The sequence below is a fragment of the Coturnix japonica genome, chromosome 4 (genome assembly GCF_054131305.1).
Source record: "Coturnix japonica strain WE chromosome 4, WE-NBRP24, whole genome shotgun sequence".
NCBI classification, from domain to species: domain Eukaryota; kingdom Metazoa; phylum Chordata; class Aves; order Galliformes; family Phasianidae; genus Coturnix; species Coturnix japonica.
In genome coordinates, this window is record NC_140666.1 from 80,480,357 (window position 1) to 80,499,392 (window position 19,036).

A 19,036-nucleotide genomic window follows, 5' to 3' on the forward strand; every position below is an offset into this window, starting at 1 on the left:
CCGCCCTCGGGAGGCGGTGGCCCCGAACCGCCCTTGCCACTGGTGCCGGGCGCTGCCGCTCCTGCAGCCCCGCCCCGAGCAGCCCCTCACCGCCGCACCGGCTGCTTGCGGAGCGGGATGCAAGGGGCAGGAGATGTCGGGCCTGGGATGTGCGTAGTGCCCCAGCTGCGGTTCGGGGCCACCCGCTCCTGAACATGAGTGGGCCCGTGCACACCGAGAGCAGAGCATTGAGATGGATTTATCAGTTTTTATCTTATGTGCTTTCCTTGAGCAATGTAATTAGGTGCACAGTTGTCAGATTAACTCAACTGGTAGCACTTGCTACCCATGCCAGACAGCTGTAAACCCTAATGCCATTTAAAACCTCATTATTTTATTAGAATGGAGCAGGATCTTGGTTTGAGACATCATGTGCTGATATCCAAGCTGCCTCGGTGCTCTATGTGCAGCTTCCAGTGTTCCCCAACCAAAACTTCTGCACAGTGAGGGTAACATAGCACTGGGACAGGCTGCCTGGAGAGGTTATGGAGTTTCCTTCTCTGAAGATGCTTAAAACTCTCTCAGCGTACAGGATACCCTCCAGGTTCCTAATCACATCTATGGCCCTTCACTGGACTCTTTTTAGAAGATCCTCATAGGAAACATGCATTCCCCTTGAATCATAGAATCACAGAATGGCTGAGGTTGGAAAGGACTTCAAGGATCATCAAGTTCCAACACCTCTGCCACAGGCAGGGCTACCAACCTCCAGATCAGCTACTAGACCAGGTCAACCAGGGTCCCTTCCAACCTTGAACACCTCCAGGGATGGAGGATCCACAGCCTCCAGCACCTCATCACTCCATGCTCCAAGATGTGGGCTAGTTCAGAAGGACAGAGCCAGGGTGACTGGGCAACAGCATGGTTATACAAGTACTGTACAGCTGAGCTGAAGACTCAGGAATTTGTGGAGGACATGCTTCACAATTCACAAGATAGTAGGTACATCAGCAGCAGCAGCAGCAGTAGCGTGTTTGTGGAGAAGAGTTGAGGAGCCAAAGCACTGTGGGCTTTTTTTGTTGTTGAGATTGCCATTTCCCCCTGTACTCAGCACTGGTGAGACTGCACCACAAGTTCTGTATCCAGTATTGGGTCCCTCGCTGCAAGAAAAATGTTGAGCCCCTGGTGTCCAGAGAAGGGTGAAGAAGTAGGGAAGGGTCTGGAGCACAATCCTTATGGGGGGCAGATGAAAGAACAGGGACTGTGCAGTCTGGAGCAGAAGAAGCTCAGTGGAGACCGTATCACTCTCTGCAACTCTCTAAAAGGAGGTTGTGGTGAGGTGGGGTCAGCCTCTTCTTTCAGGTAATAGCGATGGGCTGAAAGGTAACAGCCTTAAGCTGCAACAGAGAAGGTTTGGGTTGGATATTAGGGAGAATTCCTTCTCCAAATAGGCTGCCCATGGAGATGGTGGAGTCATCATCATCAAGAAATGTGTAGACATGGCACTGAGGGAACATGACCTAGTGGGCATGGCAGTGATGAGCTGATAGTTGGACTGAGTGGCCATGGAGATCTTCTCTCGCCTTAATGATTCTGCAAGGGTCAAACTGAAAGGATCAGATCTAAATCTGACATGGAGTACACATTTGTAACAGCAAAGGCAACAAAACAGGGAATATTCATTGCAGGGCAGTACTAATTAGTACATTTAAACAAATCTCTTTCGGAAGGGAGATATTTCAAACAGGTACTAAAGGAATTCTTGTATCCAGAAGGGCTCTGGAAGGACCTCTTCTAAAGAGAAAATGATTATTTTGATTTTAAAATTAAGGATTTGAATGTCCCAACTGGCATTAATTAGTTCACAGAGTATATTTGTTCAGTCTTTTAAGACAATATCAGGTACAAATGTTTGATATATATACTCTTTAAAAATAAACAAATAAAGTCAACACATTTATTAGTTGCTCTGCTCCAAATCTGGATTAATGAAACAATAAGAAGCAGCCTGTTATGCTTCAGCTACTCTGTTTTTTTATAGGAATAAGAATTTTGGCTACAGTAAGAGAGAAAAGACATAAAAGCTCTTCAGTAATCTATACAGAGCCTTTTCACAGAGTTGTATGTTGTTCAAGGGCACGGGGTGCTCCTCATTCAAAAGCAGGGTGTTTATATAGGATTTGCTTTTCTGCAGCTGATGCCATAGGGTTGTAACATGGAAGTTTTTTCTTATGTGTGAAACCATTTTTGCTTAAAAAATAATGAGATGAAAGCTGTAACCCAGCCAACATTTTGGTTCTCAGTATTTGTCATTCATGAAAGCGTTTGAGCATGTTTAATGTGGTAAGTTGGGGTTCACTTAAAAGTATGTCACTATCTTGTCTGTATAAGTCAAAAAGATGAGCTTCCTGTCAGACATAGATCTATAGTCTACTTCCTTTCTGCTGGAGAGAAACCTCCATTTTATGCAGTCCGGAACATGCTTTTAAGAGCATGTGGTATGATACCTACCCAAATACATCCCAATAACTGTGGTGCCCTTAACAGTGAAGGGGGCTTCTGAAAAATACACTACCCAGTTGTTCACTACAGAAGTAGTCTACTAAGAAAAACAACGTTTTGGCCAGTTAGCTGCTATATTGTTGCTGTTTGTTTGGCTGTTGCATTCCAGTTTCCTAAGTACACTCAGTAACAGAGGAGATCGAAATACTAAATAAAAAAGGTGGTATGTGAGATGAGCAAGAAAATACCGTGCTCTGTTCTGAATCCCTCAAAAGAATGCAAATTCTTCATTTAGTTCCGTGGGAATAGAATTGAGTCTTAAAACTAACACTTTAAAAATTCATTAAAAACCTCTTCCAGCTGTGCAGTTTAGAATTAGAGGCATTTTAACTATCTTGTTCTTATGTTGAGATAACTGTATTACATAGAAAGGAAAATGAAATTTCAAGGACAGATTGTAATTGAAAAGTTAATCCAGTTTTAAAATTGATGTATTCATCCTAAAGACCTTTAAGCCTGTGGCTAGCAGAAGGATATTGGAGTCCTTGCTCTAAATTTACTCTACCTTTTTAATGTAATAAAGAATCCTTGTGAACAATAGTGACCCTCTTACTTAGTCAGACTGAAAGTATAAGATTTTAAAATTTCATGTCTGAATAATACTAACATTTTATTCTTACATTCTTTCATTAAAATAATTCTAGAGAACTTTTGGAACACACAAGGGACCAACTTATCTGCTGCTGTAAATACAAAATGATTGCATTGATTTGTTTTTCTTTAAAAAACAGAAATATGTATCTAATGACAGCATTTTTTTTACACTGCGGATTTTTTCCAATTGAGATGCAGCCATCTGCAGGCAACTGTTTAATAGTGCATAGCACTACCACAGTGATTATGTATCATATAAAGCTAAGTTTAAAACTTCTCTCTGCTCAGAACTTGTTATTACTGTTAGTACTTTTCATCACAGGAGAGGAAATATTAACTGTTTTTAGATAAGCAAAATGACTGTGATCATCCAGTTTAAAGTCAGGTTTAAAAATGATAGTAACATTAACAGCTGTGAAAAAAAGCCACCTACCATGCTGTTGAATTTCAAAGCACAGAATTTGTGTCTACTAAACCGAAAGGGAGACCAGTGCTGCTGTCTGCATCTGGTAATGTGGAACACTTTGGTTTGGCGAAGGGCAAAAATAGCCAACAGCCAACTACAGTCTCCAGTGCATGGAATGAAATCTTTCTTCAGCAAGTATTTTGTTGGAATCAAATCTTCTTTTATGAATGGTAGAAACACTGATATGACTAGTCATAGTACATCTTCTTGTAGTTGTTCTTCCCTCTCTTCCCTGATTTTCCCTCTGGATATTCTAACACCCACCAATGACAATACTGCAGGGAACTGTCTATGGTACTGCTATAGGTGGGTGTTTGTAGAATACCCAGAAACAGCATACTGCTGAGTATATGCTTTTTATAGGAAATACTTACCATGCACTGTCATCAATAGCAGCCAAAGGAATCAGACTGCAATTAAGCATTGAAATATGGTTCCTTCCAATTCTGATTTTAAATGTTTTGCTGCACTGAGTAAATTGTACAATGTTTCCTTTCTCTTGTGTGAGGGCACATATCTGAATGGATATTCATACAACTTTTATATTTTCTTGCACCTGTTTTTGAGAAGTCACTTTTCCCATATTAGGGGGAGAAGAGTCTTCTGGGAGCATATACCCTAAAATTAAGATTTATGATAGACTTAATGTACAGCTGACTTGGATAAAAGCTGCCTTGTTGTGCAGTCATGTATCAAATTGATAATGACAGTGTAAGTAGATGAAGTTAATGACTATAATGTGGAATGTGAGAATAAAATATTCAACCCATCTTAAAGGGTGAAACAGAGAATTTAAAATATAGTAACCCATGTTTTGTCAAAGATACTCTCATGTAAATAAGCAGTAGATATTTGAGTGACAATTTCTACTTCTACCTGTATATTTGCCTTTAATCATAGAATCACAAGGTTGGAAAGGATGTACTAGACCACCTAGTCCAACAATCTTCCCATTACCACAAGCCATACCTTACAGCTTCTCATCCAGATGCCTCTTGAACACTGCCAGGGATGATGACTCCATCACCTCCCTGGGCAGGCCATTCCAGTGCCTGACCACTCTCTGAGAGAAGTTTTTCCTTATGTCTAATCTAAACTTCTATTAAAGGAAGAAAGGATCTTATCTTTCCAAATGAGGGTGCACTCAAACATGAAATCTGCAAGGTCTGCTGTATCTCACTAGCAAGCAGTTCTCTTTAAAGATGGATAAGGATTCTGAATCTTCAGTATGGTTCTTTCTTTAGAGGTAGAAGCTAGATAAGATCAAATGCTATCCAGAGTAAATGATAATGAAATAAGTGAATATACAAATGCACAAATAAGATACAGTTGTGGGAAGGGTAGTCAGTGATGGGTGACTGAGCTGCTGAGATCTCTCAGCTTCCTCTCTCTTTAAACAGGCTAATTCACAGTCTGGTGGGATAATGGCTCCTGAAGGGAAGCCTGGTTAATCTCCATATGTGCAGCTGAGAGCTAGCACTAGCCACATTACTTCTAACGTGGACTTTCTTTCTATGGCTCTTCTTTTGGTTGTCCTTCATGAATTACAGAAAAAGAGGTGCTGAAACAACAAATCTATGCTGCAGGTATTGTATTATTGTATTGTACACAGATTTATTCTCCCTTCTCAGTCTTGCCAATTCCCCAAAGTCCACTTAAGGAGACTGCAGGAGAAAAAAGCAGTCAAGCAACGAGATCACTGTTTAACAGTACCCAAGGGTTTAGTGTACAAAATTGGTTTAAACTGATAAAGACTGATAAAGACGCAGAAGGTTCTCCAAATTTCTGCACCATTTCCTAAGTTGCTTTAAACCCAACCCCATTCTTTAAGACATCTTTGGAATTCAGACTGCCTGTTCCCTACGTAAGTCTCTCTTGTTCAAATGGACTTAATCAAGCACAACGTGTATAATGTGCTTTGTTGTAACAGAAGTGAGGCAGTGTAATGCTAAGTATTTCCCAGCTTCAGAAAAGAAATTGTAGCTATTCTAAAGGAAAAAATAAAACTTAACCTTCAAAGGAATTTACAGTTCCTTGCTTCCCTGCAGGATTTATGACATAACTTACCTTCTTAGAGTGCGTTCTTAAGTCATTTTGAGAAGCTTGGGCCACAGCTGCAAAAAATCTTGGTGTATTTCAGTTTTTGAGAATGGTCCACAGGAAAGATGAGGTGAGTTAAAAACATATAGCCTAGGAAATGTTGTGAAAGAAAAACTGCATTTTATTGCAGTCAGCTTTTCAGCCTTTAACCAGCATCAAACTTGAAAAAACAAGTCCATACATCATTCACTGCTCCCTTTTAATCCAAAGATGTTCATAGTGGAATTAAGATAACTAAAGGGAATCTAAATTAAGAATTAAACATGTCCTTTCATTTCTCTTGTGGCCTAAGAATTTCCTGAAGGTTTGTTTCTTATTCCACAATCCTATTGGGGGTGGAAAATAAATAAATAAATAAATAAATAAATAAATATAAAAAATTGCTCTTTTAGAGGTTTGTATCACCCTCTTATAAAAAGAAGTCTGATAATGTTTTCACAGTTTCAGTGTCTTATTAAAGTTTTAACAAACATCTAATCTAAATTTCCTTTGCTGCAATTAATTTCTACCTATCTTATGCACTCCAGGCACTTAAAGCTATATTTTTGCACAAGATTTTGCATATTTTGAAACAACTTCTTCGATAAGGCTGAAAGACTAATTTTTCCACCTTTTCCCTAAATTCCCTCTGGGTTTTCCTCTTCTTTAGGCCTTATTCACCTGACTCATGTCTTCCTCATAGTATGGACTTCGCCTTTGAAGCATGGCAGCTGTGGCCATACAGTCCTGATTAGCAGAAGGATTACCTCTTGTTTGCCTTATGTGACAAGATAGCACTTGCCTTTAACTGAAATAGAATGACATTCTTGATTTATCAGCTATTAATCTTCAGTAATCCCCAATGTGCTGCTACCCTGCCATTTATTCTTCATCTTTTGTTGCCTTCTTGATCCGTCCTATTATTGACCTATCCTAGATCACAGGTTAGCTGTAGAAAATGTAAGTCTGTATTACATCCTGTATTTGCTCCTTTTACACTTCATCTTCTTTTTTCTTTTTTTCCTCTTTTTCTTTTCTATTTCCTTTTCTTTAGTCTATTCAAGTCATTTTAATGGTATAAGTGAAAATCTGTAGCAGATCGTCCTGTAATAATGGAGTGATTTTGTTCCCTGGATGGATTCCAGCAGAAGAAAAGAATGGATAGGTTAATAAATTAGACAAGATTGGCTTTGAATTTCTCCCAAACATAAGTTTTTATAATCATGTAGTCTCCCTTTGCAGTTAACAAAATCAGCATAATCTAACAGGACAGTTGATTGTGAACTGTAGGAAATGTAGTTTGTTCTGAGTCATGCTGTTAAATTATAATTCTATTGAGGAATATATATCGCCCCCTTCACTGAAAAATACATCTGAATTTTGGGTTCAACAACAGAATATAACAGTATTTTCTGATTTATGTATTGTTTTATTTATATATTTTAAAGTCTTGCTAGTGTTTCTTATCTTTCCATGAAAGTCTGAGTTCTGTTTTTATTGGTTCATCAGGAGGAATATTTATAGGAAATAAAACTCAGAATAAAGCATATGTGCTTGTGACTGAAGCAAGCATGTTAAAACTGAATTGTAGTAGTGGGGGACAAATAGAGCCTGATAGCAGCCTACTTCTGTCCTCTTAGATATGTTTTTTGGTTTTGTATTCACTTGCATTCTTGTCACTTTGTCTCTGGAATTTTTATCTTATTCAGCCCTTTGTGGAAGATGTGCTATTCTGTATAGCTGGTCATCTCTCCTCTCTTTCCTTTCTTTTCTTCTTTGTTTTTTTCCCCCAGGGTAGAAGGTATGAAAAAGCCATAAGTCCATTTTATACTCACTTTAAATTCAATATTCTCAGTACAGACAACTTAAATGGGGACAGAAATAGCAGTAAATACTTGACCGAAATTGCTAGGTTAAATGGATACTTGTTAATGTTTAATGTCTTAGAAATTTCTTTCATGTTTCATGAAACCTTGAGTGTTAGTGTATCTACAAACTTGAATGACCTTCACTCCACTGTACAGCTTTGTTAATAATCAGTGTTACCTCTCTGAAAATTTTTGCCTTAATTCATGATTTGTGAGGTACTTCATGAAGGCAGTTAAGTAGCTCTTGCAGATAGAGTAACAGTTATAGAAAATGACAGATGTTAGCTAAGTCAAGGTAGCAATTCAATGGAAGAAACAGTGACATAAACCAGATTTCTTCAGTTCTAATACCAGTTTCTCACAAGAAACTCCATACATTTTCATGTCTGAGAACCAGTTATTACAGAGTCCTGAGCACACTGAGAATAAGGTTTTCCTGTCTGTTCTTCCTTATTGTGGTAGTATGTAACTCCCTTACAGCAAGATAGTTACAGTCTGAGAAGTCTGATCTCTAGTAGTGTCTATTTCTTCCCAGTAAGAGGACCATGGCTATCTTTTAACCTGTCAAGAGTTGCACATAACACCTCTAAACTGGAAACAAACGTACTCATACACAGAACAAAACTTCTCAGGTTGAAATTCTCATGTTAGACCACATAACTCCCTTAAATACTGATGTGGGGAGTACCAAAGAGGAAGAGGGGGTTATATGGTGTACCTCACGTTTCTTGCAACAGAGTTACAAGGGATAGAACTGTCGTCTTATATTCTGTGGTAGCGGTAAGAGGAAGAGATAGGAAGGTAAGAGGGTGAAGGGAATTCTGTGTATGCACGTCTATGAAAAATATCTGCAATTGCACAGAGAGTTACCAAACATACATACATTTGAATGAAATGCATTTGCATTTTCCTTTTGCACTTGTTTCCTATATCCCCTTTACTTGACATACAACAATATCCTGTTTAAAAGGAGGTACAAGAGGCATCTATGGAGCTTAAGGATAGCAGTGTAAACGCTAGTGCTGACTCATCATTACGAAACTCCTGTAAAATCTATGAGGACTACTTCTTCATATAAGAGACTCTACAACAACTCCAGTAGTAAACGTTGACTGTTGTACACTGATCAAGACCGTGTTGGTGTGTTTACATGAAAAATTATATTTTGTCCTGCTAGATAGGCAAGTCCTTTTTTATACTTGTAAAAGTAACCTCATTTAATGCTTGTTGCTCATTTTCTTTTCCTGTCACATTCTGCATAAGTTCAAGGATGGAGCCTCTACAATTTCTCTGGGCAATTTAATTCAGTGATCAATAATCCTCACAGTAAAGGGATTCCTAATGTTCAGAGAGAATCTCCTGAGATTCAGTGCCTCTTGTCTACAACAGACTAAAGTCTGGCTTTGTCTTCTTCATATTATTCCATTAGATATCTATAAACATTGATAAAATTCCCCTTTGAGCCTTTCCTTTTGCAGACTACACAGTCACAGCTCTCTCTTCATGTGAGAAGGTGCTCTCGTCACATCCTTGTGATAATTCACTGGAGATCCCAGCACTGGACACCAGATGTGGCCTCAGCACTGCTTGGAGAGGGGAAGAATCACCTCCTTCAATCACTGATAGTGAAACTTCCTAATGCAGCCCAGGATACCATCATCTGCCCTTGCTGCAGTGATACATTGTTGACTCACGGTCCTGTTGTCCACTATGGCACCCAGATTCCACTCTGCAGAGTTGCTTTTTACCTGGCTGGCCCCCATTCTGTACTGGTTATTGTGGCTATTCCTACCCTTGTGCAAGACTCGATATTTGCCTTTGTTGAACTTCACGACAGTCATCTCTGCCCATTTCTCCAGCCTGCTGAAATCCCTCTGGATGGCAGCATATCAAAGCAGTGTGTCTGCCACTCCCTCCAGTTATATAAATATGTCTAGGTGCACTGGCATGATCCATTTAAAACATCCAGATTTGTTTCTATTTGATTTTAAAAGAATCAAATATATAATACTGATTCATTCTTATCACTGCTGGGTAAATACAAAATCATCACTGTCATTCTTTAACTCTTCTAAGCCAGAAAATTGTAATTTTCTGAGCAGAAATGTAACATTAAAGTGATTAAAGCAAGGATTTTTAAAAACGACATGCTGAAAGAGAATTAAAATTGTAATGGATGCCTTTTCTAGATTTCAGGTTTCCTAAGTGAATGTAAGCGTATTCACAGGGATTCTTTCCAACTTTGGAGCATGAGCTTTCAAACCTGCTGTGTGATTTCCTATCCCTGACAGATTTAGCAATGGAAACAGCATGATTATAAAGCTTTTGGAAATGATTATTAAAAACTATGTGAAAGGCAAATTATTCCATATAAAACAGAATAAACATCATGAGATTTCTTACCTGTCCAGAAGAATTCATAAGTCTGAATACATAATAAATGGTACTAAAACTGTCTGTTAGGACAGGGTTGAATGAACATAACCCTCTTTTTTGGGGAAGGAAAGAAGACAAGGGATTAGCAGATAGACAATAATGGTGAGGTTTACAAATTAAAAAGCATGTGTAATACAGAAGTAGAAAATCTGGTGAATCAATAGGCTTTTTGCATTTCCACTGGCAACTCAAAGAGTCAATATCCTGTGCTAGAACAGGAAGACTCATACAATCATCTCTGGCTTACAGAATTTAAAACCACAAACTTATTTATTGAGTATGGCCTTTGTGATGCTTTTAAAACAAGCTTTCTGAGGTCTGAAGGAGACATTCACTGGAAAATGTTATTCAGGGAAACACTTTTGAAGAACTGAATGCATTAATTTGTTAGGTTTTAGAGTAAAATGCTTCCTCTGAGCTGCAGCATCATGTCTACAGAACATCTTGTAGCTACAGAACTATTCTTCTGGTGCCTTACTTCAGAGATTTCTCCTTCAGTCTTCCCAAAAAACAGCTACAGAAAATGCAGCTGTAAGTATGCTGACACCTGCTTTATTCATAGCTACCTGCTATACCATGATTCTGCAATACACTCTGCATTTCATGTTGTATAATATTCTACACTTACATTAAACCCAGATCTGGCATAGGTAATCATAGGTAAACTGAAAGGCATACTATGGTTCTGCTGCCTGTATAGTTTCCTTTTCAGACAGATGCAGCAGAAATGCCATCCACTTCAATTTCTTAAAAGGCAAGAAGCTGGAACTTGGTGAACTAAAGAGAAGACTGAGAAAAGAATATTAAGGACAAAGAAGTTTTTTTTAAAGGCATCTAGATTTAAAGGCAATCCATTTAATGTCTCTACAGTATATAAAGAGTTTTTATTCCTTACAATATATATATATTTGAAGAGGGTTTTTGTGTTCTGTTTTTACCGTAGAACTATATGTATAGCACAAGGATGAACAGACAAGAGTAGCTTCCATAATGTGATATTTGCTTCTTTCATTGCCTCTTAACCTTGCTTATCAACCTGTGTTTTTTTCTGCTTAGCACCACTTTTGCATTTGGGTTTTATTATGGAATTTTTGGGGCACCAGGAACAGTAACTGATAACACATCTAGTCAACATCTCACCATGTATTCTCATAGATAAATTCCTTTTTTTTTTTTCCCCAAAATATAAAAAACTAATTATTTTGTGCCAAATCCTCAAATTAGAGTAAATCCATGCATTATTCAAAATTAACTACAGTGCATCATTCCATTCACAAAGGACATCTCCTTGCTTCCTCACACTTCTGTGACTCAGCAATAGATTCTCTGTTGTTTGCAGTCTTAAAAGTCAGCTTTGAAAGCAATTGAATAACCACTATATTTGCTCTTCCTGACACTGCGTGCCAAGAACACTTGTTCAATTTTGATGAGTGTTAGATTTTAGAACTGATTTACTCTTATTCAGGGCTGATGTGAGATTATTAATCTCTAAATAAACAGTAGTTACTTGCCTACTTGGAAGAGGTCTTTTTTTAAAATCTATTATTTCATCCCTCATCTGTTTTGATTCTGGGAGTCTGATTCTGCCTATACAAAGCAAGGGGATGTTTGTAGTTTCTTGTACTTCCATGACAGAAACTTCCTATAAAAGGGAGTAAATTTCAACTTCTGTCTGGAATGAAAAAAACACCACCCCATTTTCCTGACTTAATGCTCCCAAGCACAGGGTTCTAGTGCAGCTAAGCCACTATGAGATACTCCCTTTGGTTTCGCTATGGGTAGCCCATACTTCATGGAATTCTACTACTACAGGAGAGGGCCAATAAACAGCAAAGCATTTCCCATGCTCCCATATTCCAATCCACAGCCAAAGGAGATAATTGTCATTTATCTCTTGAAATGAAGCAGCTTCATGCAGTTCAGGAAATCAGCATTTTGAGTTGGAACAGATTATCTAATTCTCTAGTTGCTTTTAAATTCTATTTTAAAAATCTGAAAAACATTTTTCTTGTGCTCTTTCAGTTTCATATGCAAATACTGAATGACAGTAAATTATTTTTATTTCATGAATTTTCTCCCATATTGTAACTAAAATTATATCTGTAGCTCATATATGAGATTACAAAAGCTTTTAAAACCTCTTAAGACTTCTGAGAACCTTTCTGTAAATTAATGCCAGGCTGTCAGAACAAGTAGAAAACAATCTTGTAGTCATTTAAAAGACTTCCCTTATGTAACATAAATTTTTGTCTGTTAAGGCTCTTTGTTTTTTCCTTTTTTTTTTTTTTCTTTTCCTTCCCAGGACTATGATCTTAGTTACATATGTTAAAGTTAATTTTCCCTGCTTTCATAATTGGAGCCAAGATGCAGCTTACAGTGAATCAGCTATGATGATTCACCACACCAACTCTACAGATTTCTTTATTCTAGGGCAATTAAATTGGCCTAGAATCAGTAATCAAATGTTCTCCTTATCATATGGCACTGTTAATTAGAAACTTAAAAATTGCAAAAAGCTGTATTTGAAAAAAAATAAACACAGACATCTCTTACCAGTTGCCTGGACATCTACAATTCTAGAACTGTCTACCCAGCTCCCTGAAAATTCTTCCTGCAGGCTACCCTTCCTTGATTTCTCATCCCACCAGCTATGCTGATCCATAAAACAATTTACTTTGATCAAGTATCTTCTGAAGGGATCAAGTAATTTTAAAGTGTTCTTTAGTATTGCTGTAGCCTCTCAGTTAAGTGAAAATGGGTATGACTGTTTCTAAAGTTACTCAATTATTTCCAATTCTTAACTGTTAAAATAGTTGTTATTTTCAGCCTGCAAGCAGAAATACATCTGTCAGTTATTTGTTCATTAAGTTTGTTCACAAGTCTCTAGTTCTGAGCTGAGTCGTTGTTTTATCATACAACCCTAACTCAAGCCAGGTCAACACATTAATACTGAAAAGAATTAACACCTAAACAAGGCCAGTCATTGAGTATCCGTAGCTGTTTGTCATACTAATTTCCTGCATGCATATTAAAATGAAAAGAGCAGCACTGTACTGTCATCCTGAGTAAGCCAACTCTCAGATTCCAGAGTGTTTTGCAGATATGTGACCCTATTTATCTCCTTCCCAAAGTCTTGCAATATTTTCTGTCATCTAGATATTTAATTGTACAATATTTCGATGCTTACTTTTCATCAGAACATATAGAAAACTAAAGTACTTGTGGAAAAAAAAAATAAATAGAAATGCGTTGTTTTAGTTTTATCTCATCTTTACCAAAGTTCTATTTAAAGAGGCATTTAAGTTAATTCTAAGGATAAATCAGGAATATAGGCACATAGAAAGAAGTGTCTGAAACTCAGAGTCCAAGAGCATGGACCAAGAAGGACTCTGTAAGATTCATCTTCAAAATACCAAACTACCAAAAAAAAAAAAAAAGTGGAGGGGAGAAAGTCTAAGCTATATATTCTTACAAATGACCTGCGGTCTGGGGAAAGAGTAATGACAAAACAACCTCAAACATATGACAGAGCAAATATAGTCTTACAAGACAATAAGAAAAAATGTATGATATTTCAGACCAAAGATTTGCTACTGTCTGACTCAGCAATACTGGTAGGAGTGTTTGATGACAATAAATAGATGCCAGGATTTAGTGAAGAAAGGTGTGAGGTATATCAGTTTTCCCTTCAAAAAGGGGAAAAAAGTACTCTGAAAGTAAGCAAAATAACAACATTAATGCAGTTCTCCCCATCAGATGGTATTATATACGTTAAAATAAAACACCTGGCTTCATCTGTCATTCACTTAAGAGAACGATTTACATCATTCTTAGTCCTTTGTAATAAAATTAACATAGAGCTATACTATCATACAATTACAGAGCCAATAAGGTAAACAGAGGCTATACAGACATTTCATATGAAAGATTACTGTGATAAAAAGATAAGTGGAAACACTCACCAAAGTTGAAAGCTTGCAGTAAACTCCACAGAGGAGCAACCTCCAGTGAAAGAGAACCTGCCTTAGTGGTAGACAGCCCTTAAATGAGATCTGGGAGAGGTGGAGTCAAGCCCCACCCCTTCCGGTAGCACAGCTGAATTCACCTGTGCTCCTGCAGCTGACTCATTGCTTGCCCCAGGTGGTTAATCAGAAGTTCAGGCTGTGATTAACAGTTTCCTATATAGTCAATCGACACATAGTTGGTAATATGCATCAGATAGTATTACAAAGTATTTAACTCTGTTGCTGAACAAGATGGTTTGAAGCTGTACCAAGCTTCTTCAGCTGGAATTTTCCTATACGTGAATAATTCCTTCCATTGAAACAGAACATGTCTTCGTGTTATGAGATCATTTGAGAATACATAAGCAGTGAAGTTTCTAATTCTGCACAGTGTCCCCTATTCAAGCATGCTTTGGACTTCTTTCAAAGGGAACTGAAAAGGAGGGAAAAGCATAACACATTTCTCTCAAGAGTAAGCTTTGCAGCTTCTTTTTCTTAGCTATTTGTGTTCAAAGGGCTTTTATCCAATAATCTGTTAGAAATACGTGAAAACTAACACTGATACTAAAAATAAATTTTCACATTTATTGGTATCTCATTATATACTCAGTCATATAAAACTAGCAGTTATGTTTCATAAGCTATTACATCAAAAATGGTAACTTGCAAACACCTTGCATTCCCCTTAAGCTGAACCAAATGTAATACTTTATTTGAACCAATGCTATAAATTACTTTTTTCCCGCAGTTTGAACTCTATATAACTACAGTAGAATATAATATTGCTTATGTCAGTACAACTTTTTTTTTACACTAACTTTTTCTTTATACCAAGTGTAAGCATTTTGGAGAAGAAAAAAATGAAAACAGGCAGTTTATGCAATCAGACAAGTTGCAGTAGGTTAAAAATTCAGAATATACAAGAAAAGATTCCAACCAGTGCTGATTTTCAAGGTTAAGGTGAGATAGGGATACTTATTAAATTTTATGCATGTACACCTCTGCAGGAGGGAGCAGAAAAAAACTTACTTATGTTAGATTTGTGGCAAATATTAAATGGTAGATATATTGCTGGAACAGCGTTCTGCAGGCTGAAAATGGACAAAAGAACTGCATGTAAAGTATGCAAAATGATCTTGGCTCTTGAAAAAAAACCACCCGTAAGTTGTAAGTTATTAGCAGAAACAAGCATTTGTTCTAAAATGTTTCCTCTGTATGAGGAATTCTGTAGTGTTTGTCCATCTCCTTCCACAGAACTTTCTGCTTGACTGGTTAGATGCTGTTCTGTTCATTCTTTATGAAGCCCATTTGAGGCACTTTTGTCTTCTCACATTTTTATCAGGATCTCAAGAGAAAAACTGAGCATATTTCATGCTTCTGCATGACCAGACACTGAAGAGTCAAGACTGATGATGTCACTGACAAATATGTTAAATAGACTCAGTCTGTATACCAGCCCCTGAGGAACACCACCACTCATCACTCACCCAGGTTTCTTATCTAGATATCAAGCCTTTGGTAACAGCTCTTTGAGTGCAACCATCCAGCCAATTCCTTATCCACAGAGTGGTCTTTCCATCAGATCCATATACCTCCAATTTGGAGACAAGGATGTCATGCAGAACAGTGTCAAATGCATAGTCCAGACTATGTCAGTTGTTCTTCTCTTATCCACCAATGCTGCAACCCAACATTTTCTATCTTCTTGACTTTATTGTAAATCACCATTTTTCCCGCTAACTTGTACACAAAATACATTTCTGCCATCTAAAATATATTAAGTGCCTTTTAAAAATGAAGAGTTATTGCCACCTGGTGGGAGCAGTGTGTTTTTCAACTTAACAGCATTGTGAAGGTGTTGAAACAATTCACACTGACCAACACCTTCCTGAGGGTCTCCACTAACTACATTTTGTACTATAAGAACAATCATGTGATTGCATTTGCTATGACAAACTGTATTATTAAGGGGCTGCAGCCTGTTTTTACATTCTTTTTAAAGTCGTTTAAAGACACTATTAAAGTTACTAAATCACATCGCTTTCAATGTTGATCAACCGGATTGGAACACTGAAATGTGTAAATAAAATTTGAACAAGCACAGTGAAATATTAAGTAGAAAATTTGGACAAAGAACAGATGCTTCAACCTGCATTTCAATCCAACCAAACGATCTGTCCTGAGTTTATGCAGTTGTCAAGGAATAATGTGGACTTTCCCAGATATAAGTATTCTGAACTTCTGTATTTAATGATCCATCAATTCACTCGTATTGTTAATGAACTCACATTACTGTTCACTTTCTTTTCATATTTCTGACAATGTGCTTGTATGCAAAGCTGTGAAATGACTGGCCAATTTTTGGGCAGGAAGCAGTGAGATCTGTAGATAGCAGTATTGACATAAATACAATTTGAAAGTTTAATGACTAATATGACACTGTGAAGGCTTCCTGACTAAATCAGTGAGAGGCACAATATGAAAGAATTTGATCTGACATGTATAGGACTAACAGTGTATATTCCTGTCAGAAATGTAATTTGCAATATGACAGTTTTGCACAATTTTGAGAACTTAATTAAATGGTACACAATCTCCTGCTACAGAATCCTTTACATTAAATGTCTGCAATTGAGATGTAGAAGCTCAATTTTTCAGATAGCAATTTATACATAACATTTTCTGTCTGGAGAACAAAATGTCTGCATTTGCTGCTGCACAGAAGATGGATTGCTGGAAAGGATGGAAGGTAGCTTATATTATTAACACTTTATATTTCAAGTTATGTAAGCTGATAAGCCAAGGAAATGGCAATTTCTATTTATCCAAAGTAGATGGGAGATTATTTTCTCCTGAAATGTTTGAAGATTCCTACAGAATAAATTCAGGGATTGAACTGGCTACTTCTCAAGCTAAATTCCCTTTAACTATTAAATTACAGATTTAACACTGCCAATCTTCAGGAATTATCCATAATAAATCATTTTCCATAAAGATCTGATTCTTTCTCCTTTTCTTGTGCTGTTTTGTAGAAAACAGACAGAAAAATCTTTTCTTTAGAGCAATTTTTAAAAATCCATTCAAATTATTCTAAAAAGTATGTATAATATTGAGGTTAACTCATTAATATATTGGGGTGACACACTGGAAAAACTCTAAATTTTACAGCAATTTTTGCATCACTTCTTTTTGATTTCTATCTTAGACATGAAATCCAGGGCTATACTTCCAAAAGAGCAAACTCTTTCACTTGGGAATTATGGTAATTACCCACATCACACTGAGTTGTTTTTGATACATTAAAAAATATTATTTAATTACATGTTTATTATGGCTGAAGGAATGTTTTTGGTTTTATGGTTTTCTATTGACTTATTTTTAATTCATAAAACAGTCTGTTATTTAGTCAGACCGATGGCATACATACTTGTCCCCTTAAACAGGTAACAGTTGCATATCATGTCCTGAATGCATTAGCTCGGATCTGCAACTGTGGTTCTGTCTGAAATAAATGCACAGCGGAATCCAGATTGTTTTGTTCATTTACACTAGAGGTCACTGTGAGCAAGATCATGTCTCACTTGCAAAGGAATGAACTGCAGTGAATCAATTTGCAGGACAACTGTGGAGCACTTGGCAATTTGCAAGCATGATGCAAACTCATCTGTGTTACAGGTTGCCCAGTGAGGCTGTGGATGGCCACTCCCTGGAAGCATTCAAGGCCAGGCTGGATGGGGCTTTGAGCAACCTGATCTAGAGGGAGGTGTCCCTTCCTGTAGCAGGAGAGCTGGAACTAAGTGATCTTAAAGGCCCCTTCCAACACAAACCATTCTACAATTCTATGATTCTAGATGTTAAATATATCACTCAAGGGGGAGCGTGGTACTTCTTAAGGCAACCTCATTTATTTACAAACTCTGTAGAAAACCTAGAGTAAAAACTTACCTCTACCAAGAAACTCTCAGGGTCTAAAGATGTCAAATTTAATTTTAGACCAAATTTAATCTGTGTTAATACCAACCTGATTCCAGATACATTCACAGACTCAATAACTGTTTCTGTTTTGTTTGTTTTACTGTCTTTTGTGCATAAAGGTCTGAGATAGTATTTCCCTACTCTTAGAAAACCATCATTTCTTCTAGGCAGCAGCAGAATAGAATCAATAAGACTCTAATTCAGATGCAGCACCAGGCTTTGGAAAGTTAAGTTCAATTTGTACTGTGTACCAACAATGAAATCAGTGGCTCTGTGATGGTGATGCTGTCAAAAGATCAGGAACATCTGAGGAAGCAAAAAGTAGCACGTTCTTCTTGACTCCTTTAGGGAATGAATTACCTTAGAAACTTAGGGGGAATTACCTTAGCACTCGAGGGGAGTAAACTCTTCGAAAGGGCTGACAATAGCAGGACAAGGGGACATGGTTTTACGTTAAAAGAGGGAAGATTTAGGCTGGATGTTAGGGGGAAGTTCTTCACTAGGAGAGTGGTTAGGCCCTGGAACAGGCTGCCCAGGGAGGTGGTGGATGCCCCGTCCTTGGAGGTGTTCAAGACCAGGTTGGACAGGGCCCTGGGCAACCTGATCTAGTAAATGTGTATGTTTGGTGGCCCTGCCAGGCAGGGGGGTTGGAACTACATGATCCTTGAGGTCCCTTCCAACCCGGGTCAGTCTGTGATTTACACTGTGTGATCCTGTGAAAAGCCACTGTTGGACATTCACAGCTTTAACTATCACCTGTGAGGTTACTGAAGGTATCTGTGCACATTTTTAAAATCTTGTCTTTTTTCACAGCATATGCCCATGACTAAGAAAACAGATGAAAAATAAATGCAGAAGTGAACATCTGATGCCATGTAACTGACCTAGAGGATTGGTATTCATGAGGAGAAGGCTGACCCTTTTCTCCCAGAAGGGAAAGCTCATGGGAGGCAGTGCTACAGCACTGCTCTTTTCTATAAAGCAGTGATAATGGTTATTATTTGTCCTTGACAGAAGGACAGTGGGATAAAGATAAGTAAGCAGTGGACAGGAAGAGATACTCAAATTGCCCT